Source organism: Lissotriton vulgaris, chromosome 4_1 (genome assembly GCF_964263255.1).
Source record: "Lissotriton vulgaris chromosome 4_1, aLisVul1.2, whole genome shotgun sequence".
In the NCBI taxonomy this organism is placed as follows: domain Eukaryota; kingdom Metazoa; phylum Chordata; class Amphibia; order Caudata; family Salamandridae; genus Lissotriton; species Lissotriton vulgaris.
The window spans coordinates 863,890,660-863,903,678 of record NC_141691.1 but is presented as its reverse complement, the minus strand read 5'-3'; positions in this window follow the sequence as shown (position 1 = coordinate 863,903,678).

The window sequence follows — 13,019 nt, the reverse complement described above, 5'->3', positions numbered from 1 at the left end:
TCTCCGATGAGGTGCAGGCAGCTCCAGGTCCCAACAGTGGAACAGTGTCTTTATCCCACAGTGGACTATGTTAGAACTGTATCCGAGAGTGGAGATGGAGGTACTCCCCTCGACCAGCTGCAACCAACTCTACGTCCCAACAGTGGAACGTTGTCTTGATCCCACAAGGGACGATGCTAGAACTGTATCTGAAAGTGGAGATGGAGGTACTCCCTTCGACCAGCTGCAACCAACTCTAGGTTGATGTTAGAACTGCATCTGAGAGTGAAGATGAAAGGTAGTCTGTTCGACCAGCTTCAACCAACTCTAGGTCCCAACTGTGGAACAGTGTCTTGATCCCACAAGGAACGATGTCCGATATTACCTGCTGCTTGCTTTTCTCATGAGTTTGTGTGCTGAGGTGCATCACACTCTGCGCTTCCGTGGCTAACTGCTGCACTTGATTATTGGGCTTGGTTGACAGTAGTCGGTCTAGTATACTGTGGTACAGCAGGTGCGATCAGTGAAATGGGGTCTTGATTGTATGATTGAGGATGTCAGAAATTAAAGTTTGTGATGATTTCTCTGTACCCTCTGTGATCAGGTGCAACCAACTACGTGCTTTTGAATCCAACGGTATGTGCCTGTGAGGTGTTAATGACCACTGCATCTGTTCTGGAATCCGGTTCGCGTGGTTCACAATTTAGATTGAGTGGTGATTGTTTAATTAAAGAATCCAGTAGTTAAGTAATTAGAATGTCTATTACATGATACACAATATTGTTTTATTAGAACATTGGAATGTTGGGAACTCCATTGAAAACAATGGAGTGCTCTGTTCTTATAATGTCTTGTATACGCCTGGAGCTGCAACATTGCAAAGTGTTTTTGTTCACAGCTCTGGCTGTGGACAAATGCTTCAGGGAGCCTGAAGGGAGTGAGAAAAAGTATTGATGGTTGTGGGTGCGAGTGCTGCTTTCTATTAACAATGCAGACAGTATTGTTCACAATTCAGATTGATTCGCTATTGTAGATGATGCAGTCCTGTAAGAAAAGAGATTGCTGCAGTGTGCTCTGTCTGCACCAGTTATACGCATCATTGCAGGCTCCGCACACGTTTTCTTTGCTTTGCGTATTGCAAACTGTAGAGCTCAAGTCAATGCCACGTGCCTGTGGGCCCTTGCTGAACGCTCTCTCTGGCCAGTACTGCAGACTTCGGTATTCACATTTGACATTGAGACGGTATTGTAGATGATGCAGTTCCGTAGGAAAAAACATTGCTCCAGCGCGCTCTGTCTGTAACACTCATATGCATCATTGCAGGCTTTGCACACGCTTTTTTTTGCTTCTCGTATTGCAAACTGTAGAGCTCAAGTCAATACCATGTGGCTGTGGGCCCTTGTTGACTGCTCTCTGTGGCCTACACTGCAGACAGCAGTTTTCACGATTGAGTTGGAATTGATATTGTAGATGAGATAGTCTTGTAGGAAAAGACATTGCTCCAGTGCATAGTGTCTGCACCGCTCATATGCATCATTGCAGGTTCTGCACACGTTTGTTTTTGCTCCACGTATTGCAAACTGTAGAGCTCAAGTGAATGCCACGTGGCTGTGGGCCCTTGCTGAATGCTCTTTCTGGCCTATACTGCAGACTTCAATGTTCACATTTTACATTGAGCCGGTATTGTAGATGATCCTGTCCTGTAGGAAATGACATTGCTCCAGTGCGCTCTGTGTGCACTGGCAATACGCATCATTGCAGGCTCTGCACACATATTTTTGCTTCGCGTACCGGAAACTGTAGAGCTCAAGTCACTGTCACATGGCTGTGGGCCCTTGCTGATCGCTCACTCTGGCCTGCACTGCAGACAACAGTGTTCACAATTGAGATCGAGTCGCTATTGTAGATGAGGTAGTCCTGTAGCAAAAGACATTGCTCTAGTACATACTGTCTGCACCATGCATATGTATCATTGCAGCCTCCGCAGACGCTTTTTGGTTGCTTCGCTTATGACACACTGGGCAGCTCAAGTCACCTTATGTTGGTGTGGGCCCTTGCTGACTCTCTGAGGCCAACACTGCAGACAGCAGTGTTCACAATTCAGATTGAGTTGCTACTGCAGATGATGCAGTGTTGATGGCAACGGATATTGCCCCAAGTACAGTCCGTCTAAAGCACGCATTATTGTTGGGTGTCCACACGCTGAATGCTTTTGATGTGGCTATGTGAGTGCACTAGAACTGATGGAGCATTTATGATATAATCATTTGTGTATTATTTCAGATTTATTGATTGTGTGTCAGAATACCCCAAGTTGTGGTTCTTTTACGATAGAATTATTTCTGTATTATTTCACATCTACTGTCCCTACCTTACCGCAGCACAAATTATTAATTCTTTTAATATTGAATCTCTGTGTGTGATGCAATGATGACTGTTGTAGCTGATGCTAGCAGCAACCATTCCCTGAGGGCTGGTTTACACTCACTCCACACGCATCCAGCACAGACGTCACTGGATATGTGACCCTGGTAATAAAAAGGAGTTGAGCGCAAGTGCCCGTGCCCACTTGCCTTTTCTATCTGTGTCCGTGTGTTCATTATCTATGCATGATACTGTCTGTGGGCCGTCCTATATTACGTAGTGCTGTGGACAGCGTATACAACCATATTTCCTCTGGTATTGGAGAACATTTTTTTTTTTAAGTTTTCAAAAACCTTTATTACCTTTCGTGCACAGATACACAGCTCGTGCCTACAACCACAGCATAGCCGGCAGCATGGTATTCCAATTACTGATTTTCCATATGTGAGATATTTTGACAGTATTTTAACACAGCAAGCTGGCTACAACCACATCGGTCGGCCGTGTATTGAGTTAGGTCTAATATACTCTACATAGTAAGAATGGTGAGATCGGAGCAATTCGCATACCGCATTATAATGTGCCGTCTACATATATATACACACTTCTCACCCTCTATGCTTCGTGCACTCCGATATGTATGTTCCAGATATGTCCATAGTGCTGTCGTATTTTCCCAGCAGGCAAGAGTACGATCCCAGTGTCACCAATAAGTAATGTGAAGTGTCCGTATGTGTCCCCAGGATCGGGGCAGCTCTCTAGGTGAGTTGTAAGTGTATTACCTCTGCCTGGGATCGTATCGTCCCGACTCTCATTAAATGTGTAAGCGTAGCATCCTAATTAGGTCTCAGGACGTGCTCCCACAATAAATTTCCGTACTACCCGGTGGTGGTCGTGCGGAGGAGGATGTATTAAACTCCGTAGTTGGCCCATTACGTGTGTCTATTGTGTATCAATCAAGTCTAGTGATGATGTTTAGGTATGGTCTCTCTATAAGTCCGGTAGGGCGCTGTCCGCCGCCTGAGTCGCCGTCTGCATAAAGTAGGCGTGTAGTGGGCCCCATATGTCTGCCGGTTTAGATGACATCGATTGCATTTCCGAGTATATCCCATACTGCTCCTGACAGTGCACCATGTCTTGCATCCAGTCCTTAAATTTGGGGGCACGCCCCCTTCCCCATCTACATGCCAGTCGTCTTTTGGCTAGTAATAATGCTACGTTTGTAAATTTCCTGTTATTCCTCGAGATTTTAGCCATATAGCCCAATAAAAAAAGAAGAGGCTCCAACTCTATTGTGTCCTCAATCATTAGCTTCAGTGCCTCGTGGACCTGACCCCAGTATAGCCTCACCTGCGGACACTCCCATGCTAAATGCATAAAACCAGCATTAGGTTGTTTGCATCGTTCACAACAATCCGAGTCTGTGAGGTGAAACCTATATTTCCGGGCCGGGGTGTAATACAGTCGATGTAAAAATTTAGAGTGGATTATTTTAAAACGGCAACTTGACATCAGTGTCCCTGCAAGCCCACAGCAATACTCCCACTGGTCATCTGTCACCTCTCTGCCTAGATCTTCAGCCCAGTGCATCCTGGCCGTGCCTACAACCGCAGGTATATTGCCTCGTATGCTGCTGTATATGCTGGAGACCAAGTGAGAGCCACTGCGCTATTCAGGACTACGTTAAGGGGAGCTGTGCAAGGGGGCTCACTGGGGTAATCCGGGAGCACTTTTTTCAGTCCTTCTCGAAGACAAATATAATAAAACACCTCCAAAGGGCTAGGGGGGTGTTAACCAAAGAATTGCTCCCGGGAGCGAAATATTCCTCCAGGGAATAGATCGCCCCATGTACCTATATCAAGTCGACGACACATATTACGGAAGCCCACTTCCTGAAATAACGCTATCTGAGGGTGGTAGGAAAGAGGCATTCGGGGAGCATACAGCATCTGTGCCTGCAGCCGCTGCCCTATTCTCCTCCACTCCTCCACAGTGCACATCACTGTGGTTTGCGGGATCTCAAGAACACTAGCAGGCCCAAACACAATACCAGTCAAAGGCAATGGGTGAGCAATCCAATCCTCAACCGCTAACTGTGGCATAAAGCTGGTGGGTTTCATCCAGTGATACATATAATGCACCTGTGCACTCAGATAATAAATCTCGAAGTCAGGTATATCAAAACCTCCCATATCATAAAGCTGTGCCATAACAGCCCACTTGAGTCGTGCCTGTTTACCCCCCCATACCAACCGAATCAATTCAGACTTCAGTGTCTTAAAGAAGAAAGACCCTGGGTAGTATGGTATATTGAGAAAAAAATAAAGAAATCGAGGTAAAATTACCATTTTAATCAGAGAGACCCTGGCAGCCATTGACAATGGAAGTCTGATCCAACGCAAAACCGAGACTGACAGTTTGGTAATGGCCGTTCCATAGTTTAGTCGTAGTGTCTCATCTCTATCTCTGGATAGTTGGATACCTAAGTATCATAGATCAATATGGCACCATTCCAAAGGGTAATCCAGGGGAAATTCCGACACAGCAGCAGTTAATGGGAACAACTGTGAATTCCCCCAATTTATCGCTAAGCCAGACAGCCCTCCAAAGGCAACAAACTCCCTCAATAGCGCATTTAGGTTATTCCGAGGGTCTTCTACATATAGTGTTACGTCGTCCGCGTATAGCGAACTTGAGCGCTGTCTCTGAAAACAACGAAAGGAACTATCTTTGTGCAATTGTCGGACACGGCAGGCTAAGGGCTTTATCGCTATAGCGAACAAGAGGGGGGATAGTGGGTATCCCTGGCGTGTTCCTCTAGTAATTGCGAAGGTCTCCGACAGGTGACCATTGGCTAGCACCTTGGCCGTGGGGGCAGTGTACAATAAGCCTATCCATTCAACAAAGATCACAGGGAAGCCCATTTTATGCAGGACAGTAAACAAATTTCGCCACTCCACAGAATCAAACGGCTTGGAGGCGTCTAGAAAGATCGCAGCCAAGGGAAGTTCCGGGGCCACTGTTTGTATGAGTGAGAAGACGGTTCGTAAATTATGGGAGGTCGACCTTGTTGGAACAAATCCTGACTGATCGGGTAAGATAATGCTGGTCATGAGCAAGGAAAGTCTCGTAGCCAACACTTTTGCAAGTATCTTTGCATCGCAATTAAGTAACGATAGGGGCCGATAAGAGTCACATTGTGTTGGGTCTTTACTTGGTTTGAGGAGAGAGGTAATCACCACTTCTCTCATGGATCGGAGTAACACCCCAACCTCCAATATGTCTTCAAACACTTCTTTCAGCACCGGAGCCAATATATCGATATAGCATTTATAAAACTCAGCTGGGAGTCCGTCTAATCCGGGCGCTTTCCCATTACTGAGGGGCATTATGGCCTCCCGGATCTCATCCAATTCAATTGGGGCACCAAGGAACATTCTATCAACATCGCTCAGCCAGCAGAGCACTAGTTCTCCCAGAAATCCCTTCAGATCAATGTCTTCGGAGGAGCAGGAGGTGTATAACCGCTTATAGTGTGTCTGGAGTGCCGCTAAAATACGATCATTGTCCCTGTAGGCCTCTCCCGAGCTATCCAGTAGTTCTAATATGGTGTTGGTTCCCCGTGCATCTCGCACTGCCATTGACAACGCTCTACCTGGCCTATCTCCCTCATTATATTGGCGAGCTTTCCAATATTTGTCCCAGAAATGTATTTCCCGCTGCGCCTCAGCCTCATATTCCGAGAGTTTGGTTCGAAAGCGCTGTTGCAACAGACCGGTGTTGTCTTCCAGCATCTGTCGCTCCAGCCCTCGTAACTCCCCTTCCAGTTTCCGTATTGTGTGCTGTATGTCCCGTAATACACCAAAGCAGTGGAGAAGTGTAGCTCAATGATTAGAGCGGCAGACTCTGATGCAGAGGTCTAGCCCGGTACCAGGGTTCAATTCCCTGCCTCGGCGGGTTTTGGGCTCAAAATTCCACGGACCTGATAATTCTCGCCTCGGTGCCTATTCCAATCATGGAGTCCCACTCTGCAACTCTGGGCAATAGCTTGCTTAATCTCCACAACGGCCCCCACAACGCTAAGGATGCCTGGCCTCCACCTTGGGGGTGCTCAGGAGTGGACGCCTCACAGGGAAAGCCAGGATGGGTTCCACAGCGGTATTCGTACAAGCGCCTTGAGACCCTTGCGGGTGAGTAGTGCGCTATACAAGTATCAATTTACAATTTACAATTTACAGCTCTTAGCTATGCACCAACCCCGGACCGTAACCTTAAAGGCCTCCCAGACCGTCTCCACACTATCCACAGTATCCTTATTGCGGGTCTTCACGAAAGACTGTGTCCAGCAGGGTAGTAGGCTGTAGTCGCCAAGGTCGCCAGGGGCGAACATAACCTGGTATAGTCAGTGTAACCAACACAGGGCAGTGATCTGACTGAGTTCTGGCCAGATGCCTTCCAGCTATTTTATAGGGAGCTAGTTCTCTGTACAGAAGGCAGTAGTCTATTCTTGCCCACGTTCCCGTGTAGGAAGTAAAATGTGTCCCCTCTCTAAGTCCAGGGTGGGTATGTCTCCAACCATCCACAAGTCCCCCCTCTTCCACAATGCCTCTCAGTGTCTCCCTTGCTCTGGAATGATATAGTGTCTGTCCGTCTGCCCTATCTAATCCAGGAGTCATGGCTACATTGAAGTCCCCCCTCCATATGAAGTGGCGCGAACCAATATCTGATATCTCTCCCCACAGCATTGTAAAAAATTCAGGTGTGTCCACATTGGGGGCATAGCAATTAGCGAAGGTGACAGTGTCTCCACCCAATCTCCCCCATAGCACAACATATCTCCCCGCTTTATCTATCCGTTGGCCAAGCAGTGTGAAGGGAACAGTGCGATGAATAAGGATAGCAGTGCCTCTGGCATATGATGAGTAGTTTGCAAATGCACTGATCCCAGCCCACCTGCCAGCGAAAGTAGGGTTAACCTGAGGAGGGACATGTGTTTCCTGCAGCATCAACACTTGTATTTTGTGCCTATCAAAATAAGATAATATTTGTCAGCATTTACGAGCATCTTTTAGACCCCACACATTCCATGAAAATATAGTACATGGGTTTGAGTCTATGTCACCCATTGAAGATGATTAGTAATTATCCAACACGTGTCCATATAAACCGCATTCATCCCATCCCACCTCATCTGCCCGATCCACCATTTGTCTTTTTTACACCGTCCTTTTGTATACCATTGTGTACATATCTTTGGTTGCTGTGTGGTGACACAGCACTTCTCACCGGAAGGGCATGCAAGTAGTCCATAGGCACATCCGTGCACCGCGTCCACATTCAAACTGTGCAATTGTTCCCCCCACCCCCCCACACCCACTGAAGCAACCCCAACCTGCCAGTACCAATACACCCCCATCCCACCAAAAAAACTCTAGATAACAGGGGCCAAAATATGCCTTAATCAGAAAGCAACAGTAAGGGCATTTCCCATCTATGATACAGCCCAACATCAAACAGACGCCAAACATGACCCTTGGGGTACACCCTATCGGGGTCATCTGAGGAGCACATGTAGCCACCCCCTACACCTTGCCCTCCGCTCTGTTCGGCCTCTTGGGGGCATAGTTTAAGGGAAGGGGGTGGTGGCTGGAATACTTTACCACCAGCAGATCAATACCCGTTCATGGTATTCGCGACCAGCAACGGTGGTCCCATACGGTAGCAGCATCTCTGTAGACGTCTTGGTGAACATCATCAGTACACTACTACACCTTTATAGTCAATACAAACTCCGGGTTAAATGTCTACGTTCATCTACTGCTCTTCCTCCAGTCCCTCTTCGTCTTCATCTCGACGTCCCGCCCCTGACCGTCGGAGAGTTTTCAAAAAGTCATCTACTTGCTGCGGGTTTGTGAAAAAGTGTTGTTTAGCTTGATGGGTCACTCTCAGTTTTGCAGGGTACAGGAGTGTATAGTCTATCTGTAGCGCCCAGAGTTTTTTCTTTACATCAAGGAACTTACGTCTCTGTTCCTGTACAATGGGCGTAAAGTCCGGATAGATGGAGAACTGGACCCCATCACATGCCAGTTTTTGGTTGGTACGCGCCGCCCGCAATGCCGTATCCCGGTCCCGATAATTCAGGAGCCGTGCAATGATGGGTCTTGGATGAGTCCCGGGTTTAGGCCGCGGTCCTAGCGAGCGGTGCGCCCGCTCGACTATAAATTGTTTGGAGAACGCATCAGCCCTAGCCGCAGCGAGGAGAATCTTTTCCATGTACTCTTCCAGTAATATCAGCCATGTAAATGTAGTGGGGAGGGGGGGGCCCACATTTCACTTCCGAGCTCCGGTTACAGTTACGGGTCTCCCCGGTGCCACGCCGCACACCATCAGGCTCCTCGCACCTCCATCCCCCATTAGCCAGCTCATCCAACCGCTATACCAGGCTATCTTCAGTAAACCTGTAGTTTTGCCACCTTCCGATATCCATGAGCTCCGCTGGGTCGCCACAATAGTTCGGGTAGTGTCTGTGATATCTCCGGTGTTATATTCACCCCGGTCCCGCTACAGCAGCGCAAGGCGGGCTTTCTCCGGCGGCCTATCTCTTGAGGCCTAACACCACATGTGCAGCCGCGGTGTAAAGTAGCCTCTTACGTCCCGCAGCTCGATCCACCAGGTTCCAGCGCAGATCTCGGTCTGGCACTCCGCCTCATATAACCTGGGCCTGCAAGGTCCGATCGCTTTAAAATTTTCACCGGAGCTGTAGTTCCATATCCTCGACACTCTTGCAGGACTTGAGACGGCTTTGGTGCTGATAAGTCAGGATAATTGAAGGATCTTCTGACCAGGCTGCAGGAGCCTCACTACAGAGCGGCCATACTGCTTGCGCGCCCTCTAGCGCCCCCCGGTATTGGAGAACATTTTGTTAATGTAACTTTTAGGTGTATGGCTATCACAAGTGGAAGACAACTTAACAGAGCATGAATATTGATGAAAATGATGGTTGCATGTTGTGTGTTGTGTAAGATATGTGTATATTGCAAAAAGTTTAGAACAAAGTCCTCTAAGCAGAAGAGATGTGTTTCATGAAATGCAGTACAGCTATTGACTACAATGGGTGGCGTTTTCGAACTGTTACAATGGGAAATGTTATGAACTATTAAATTTTTTTTTATGGTCACATGGCAATCACGCAGCCAGTGTGCAATGTGATCGCTCCCAAAATATATTTCCTATAATATACGTTTATTACAGTTAGATATATATGACTGTTGCAATATTTTTAATTATCGCTTGCTCTCATATACACTTTAAAGTTATTTAGATATAGTTTTGAGACAAAATAAAATGAGGGAATGAAGTATGCAGTGCGATATTGTACGTCTATGATGTAACACACGGAGTGGCAGCGTGAATTAGTCGCATTTGGAACATGCAGCACGTGCCACTCCATACCTACATGATGTAACGCGCCGCTTGGTAGTGCGTACCGGTCGCATCCCACAGTAGCAGCTGGCGCAACCTCATATGTACATTTGAGATGTTATCAGTGATGTCACTGACCATGTCATGAGTGATGTAATATGTGACATCATCAGCAGTGCATTGCGAGCACGCAAGTTATAGTTAGCTCAACTAACTATAACTGATGAATTTCTCTGGTTTTATATGAGTCAAATGTCCAACTAACTATAATCTCCCTGAAACCTATGGTTTTTTCAGTGAATATGAATAGATATAAAATATATATATATATATATATATATATATATATATATATATATATATATATATATTACCTACTGGCGATAGCCAGTAGGTATATATAGTTAGGATTTTTTTCCTATGGGACTTTTGAAAATTCTATGTCTAATAACTTTGGCGTTTGTGGACGGAATCGGCTGAAATTTTCAGGAAAATGGCACATTTTGTTTCTGAGCAGCTCCTGAAAATTTGGGGGGGGTTCGTCAAGGGGGGGCCGAGAAAAAAGGGGGGTCCCAAAACGCGTTTTTCCCATGTTAATTTCCATAGGGCGGTTGGACTCACTTTTAGCCCGAACGGCTGAATGGATTTCCACGAAACTTGGCAAAATTGTAGGGACTGGTACCCCGATGTGCCTTTGCTAGGTCTCAATATATGTGCTTCAGTGGATTTTGAGAAATTAACGTTTAAATCAAGATATATATCTGTAACAGCGCTCCGGGCAGCTAACCGGTTCGCGAACTTTTCGCGTATCGGAACTTTGCAAAGCGAAGCTGATTGGCTCTCCGGTGTCTGTCAACATTCTAAACAGTCCGGTGCGGCCGCCATCTTGTCTCTCGGTAGGATCGAGAGACAAGAGGAGGCCAAAACAAAGGGGGAAATGAAGGAAAGGGGGCAAGGTAGACCCCTCCTGACCCCCTAGGATTGATGAGGGGGATATTATAGAGCCACGCCGGGCCCAAAAAAAAAAAAAAAAAAATCCGATTTTTTCGCCGTAGAGACGCGTCTTGGTTCGCGAACCGGGCAGCTAACCGGGCAGCTAACCGGGAAGCTAACCGGCAGTGTAACCAAAAAAAAAAAAAAATCAGATTTTTTCGCCGTAGAGACGCGTCTTGGTACGCGAACCGGGCAGCTAACCGGGCAGCTAACCGGGAAGCTAACCGGCAGTGTAACGGGAGTCTGAGGAGTAGCTGATTGGCTGTCAATATTGTAAACAGTCCGGAGCGGCCGCCATCTTGTCTCTCGGTAGGATCGAGAGACAAGAGGAGGCCAAAACAAAGGGGGAAATGAAGGAAACAGGGCAAGGTAGACCCCTTCTGACCCCCTAGGATTTATGAGAGGGATATTATAAAGCCACGTGGGGCCAAAAAAAAACAAACGCCGTAGAGACGCGTCTTGGTACGCAAACTGGGCAGCTAACCGGGCAGCTACCGGGAAGCTAATCGGCAGTGTAACGGGAGTCTGAGGAGAAGCTGATTGGCTGTTATCATTGTAAACAGTCTGGAGCGGCCGCCATCTTGTCTCTCTGTGGGATCGAGAGACAAGAGGTGGAAAAAAAAAGGTGTAAATGAATGAAAGGGGTAAGGCAGACCCCTCCTGAACCCCTAGGATTGATGAGGGGGCTATTAAAGTTCCCTGGGGGGTGAAAAAAAAAATTTGCGATTTTCGCGGTAAAGGTGCTTCCTGGTACGTTAACCGGGCAGCTAACCGGCAGCGTAACGGTAGTCCGACATATTGTGTTTTTTGAACGTTTGTGATATGTGCACGTGTGGATTTTGTCTAATTAAGGTTAAAAAAATATATATATATCTTTAAGCGTGTTCTGGCGCGCTTACGTTTTGGGTTTGGTTTGCGCTGCAGAGACGATACGTCACGGTTATGCGATGCATCATGAGGCGTCTCACGGGCTACGTGATACGTCACTTAATAAAGAATATATTTTACAGCTATAGATATTAGCTTTTAAAAAACCAATGAAATTCACAGAAAAAACCATAGGTTATAGACCATATATAGTTAGGAATTTGCATTTACAAAACCTTGAAAATTCACTGAAAAAACCATAGGTTATAGACCATATATAGTTAGGGATTAGCATTTAAAAAACCTTATTTTATTTGCACAAAACCATTGAAATTCCATATATAGTTAGTTGCACTAACTATATATCGCGGACCCGCAATCCACTGCTAATGATGTCACATATTACATCATTCATGACATGGTCAGTGACATCACTGATGACATCACTGATGACATCTCAAATGACATCACTGATGACATCACTGATGACAACACCCAGTGACTGTATGTTTCTGTAAAGTTAAAATATGTCTTACATATTGAAGAATGAGTGGATGTATAAGTGTCTGGATGAAGGATTTAGTAGGTGCATGACTGACTGTATGAGAGAATGATTAAATGTGTCTCACTGAGTGCATGGGTTAGTGATTAAAGTGTCTTAATTTGGCAATCAATATTTATGTTCTTCTGTAAACTGCTGCATGTTTAAATCAGTAGCTATATCAGTAACTATATGGGTTATTGAATGGTTGCCCAAGTATTTGTATGGGAGACTGAGTGTGTGTGTGGGTGGCTGGGAGGTGTATAACTCTGTGCATAGATGTGTGAGCGGTTGATTCCCTAGGTGTATGGGTTCAAAAGTGCATGTAGAAACAGCTGTATGGACAGTTGACTGTGTGCATGAGTATATTGGTGAGTGAATGGATATCTCAGTTCTACATGTCAAAGTAAGTACATATGTAAAACACACTCCATGTGAGAGTTGACATATATAAATAACTGAACATAAGAGTCAGTGAATGTGAGAGTGGCTGTATGAATCATTGTGAAGTTGTATCAAGGATTGTATAAGAGAGTAAATATGCGTTAGTATATGTTTGAATAAGTAAGGTGTGTATAACTGTATAGTTAAGGAAATGGAGATGTGATTGATTTTTGGCATAACTGACTAGGTGTGTGAGTAACTCCATGGATGTGTGACAGTCTGTGAGTGTCTGTTTACACTGATTGTATCTAAGGTTATATTAGAGCCTGAAGAGGTTCATCGTATTATCACATGAATGATATCATCAGTGATGTGATCAGTAATGTCAAATGAGATGTCATCAGTGATGTCATCAGTGATGTCATTTGAGATGTCATCAGTGATGTCATCAGTGATGTCACTGACCATG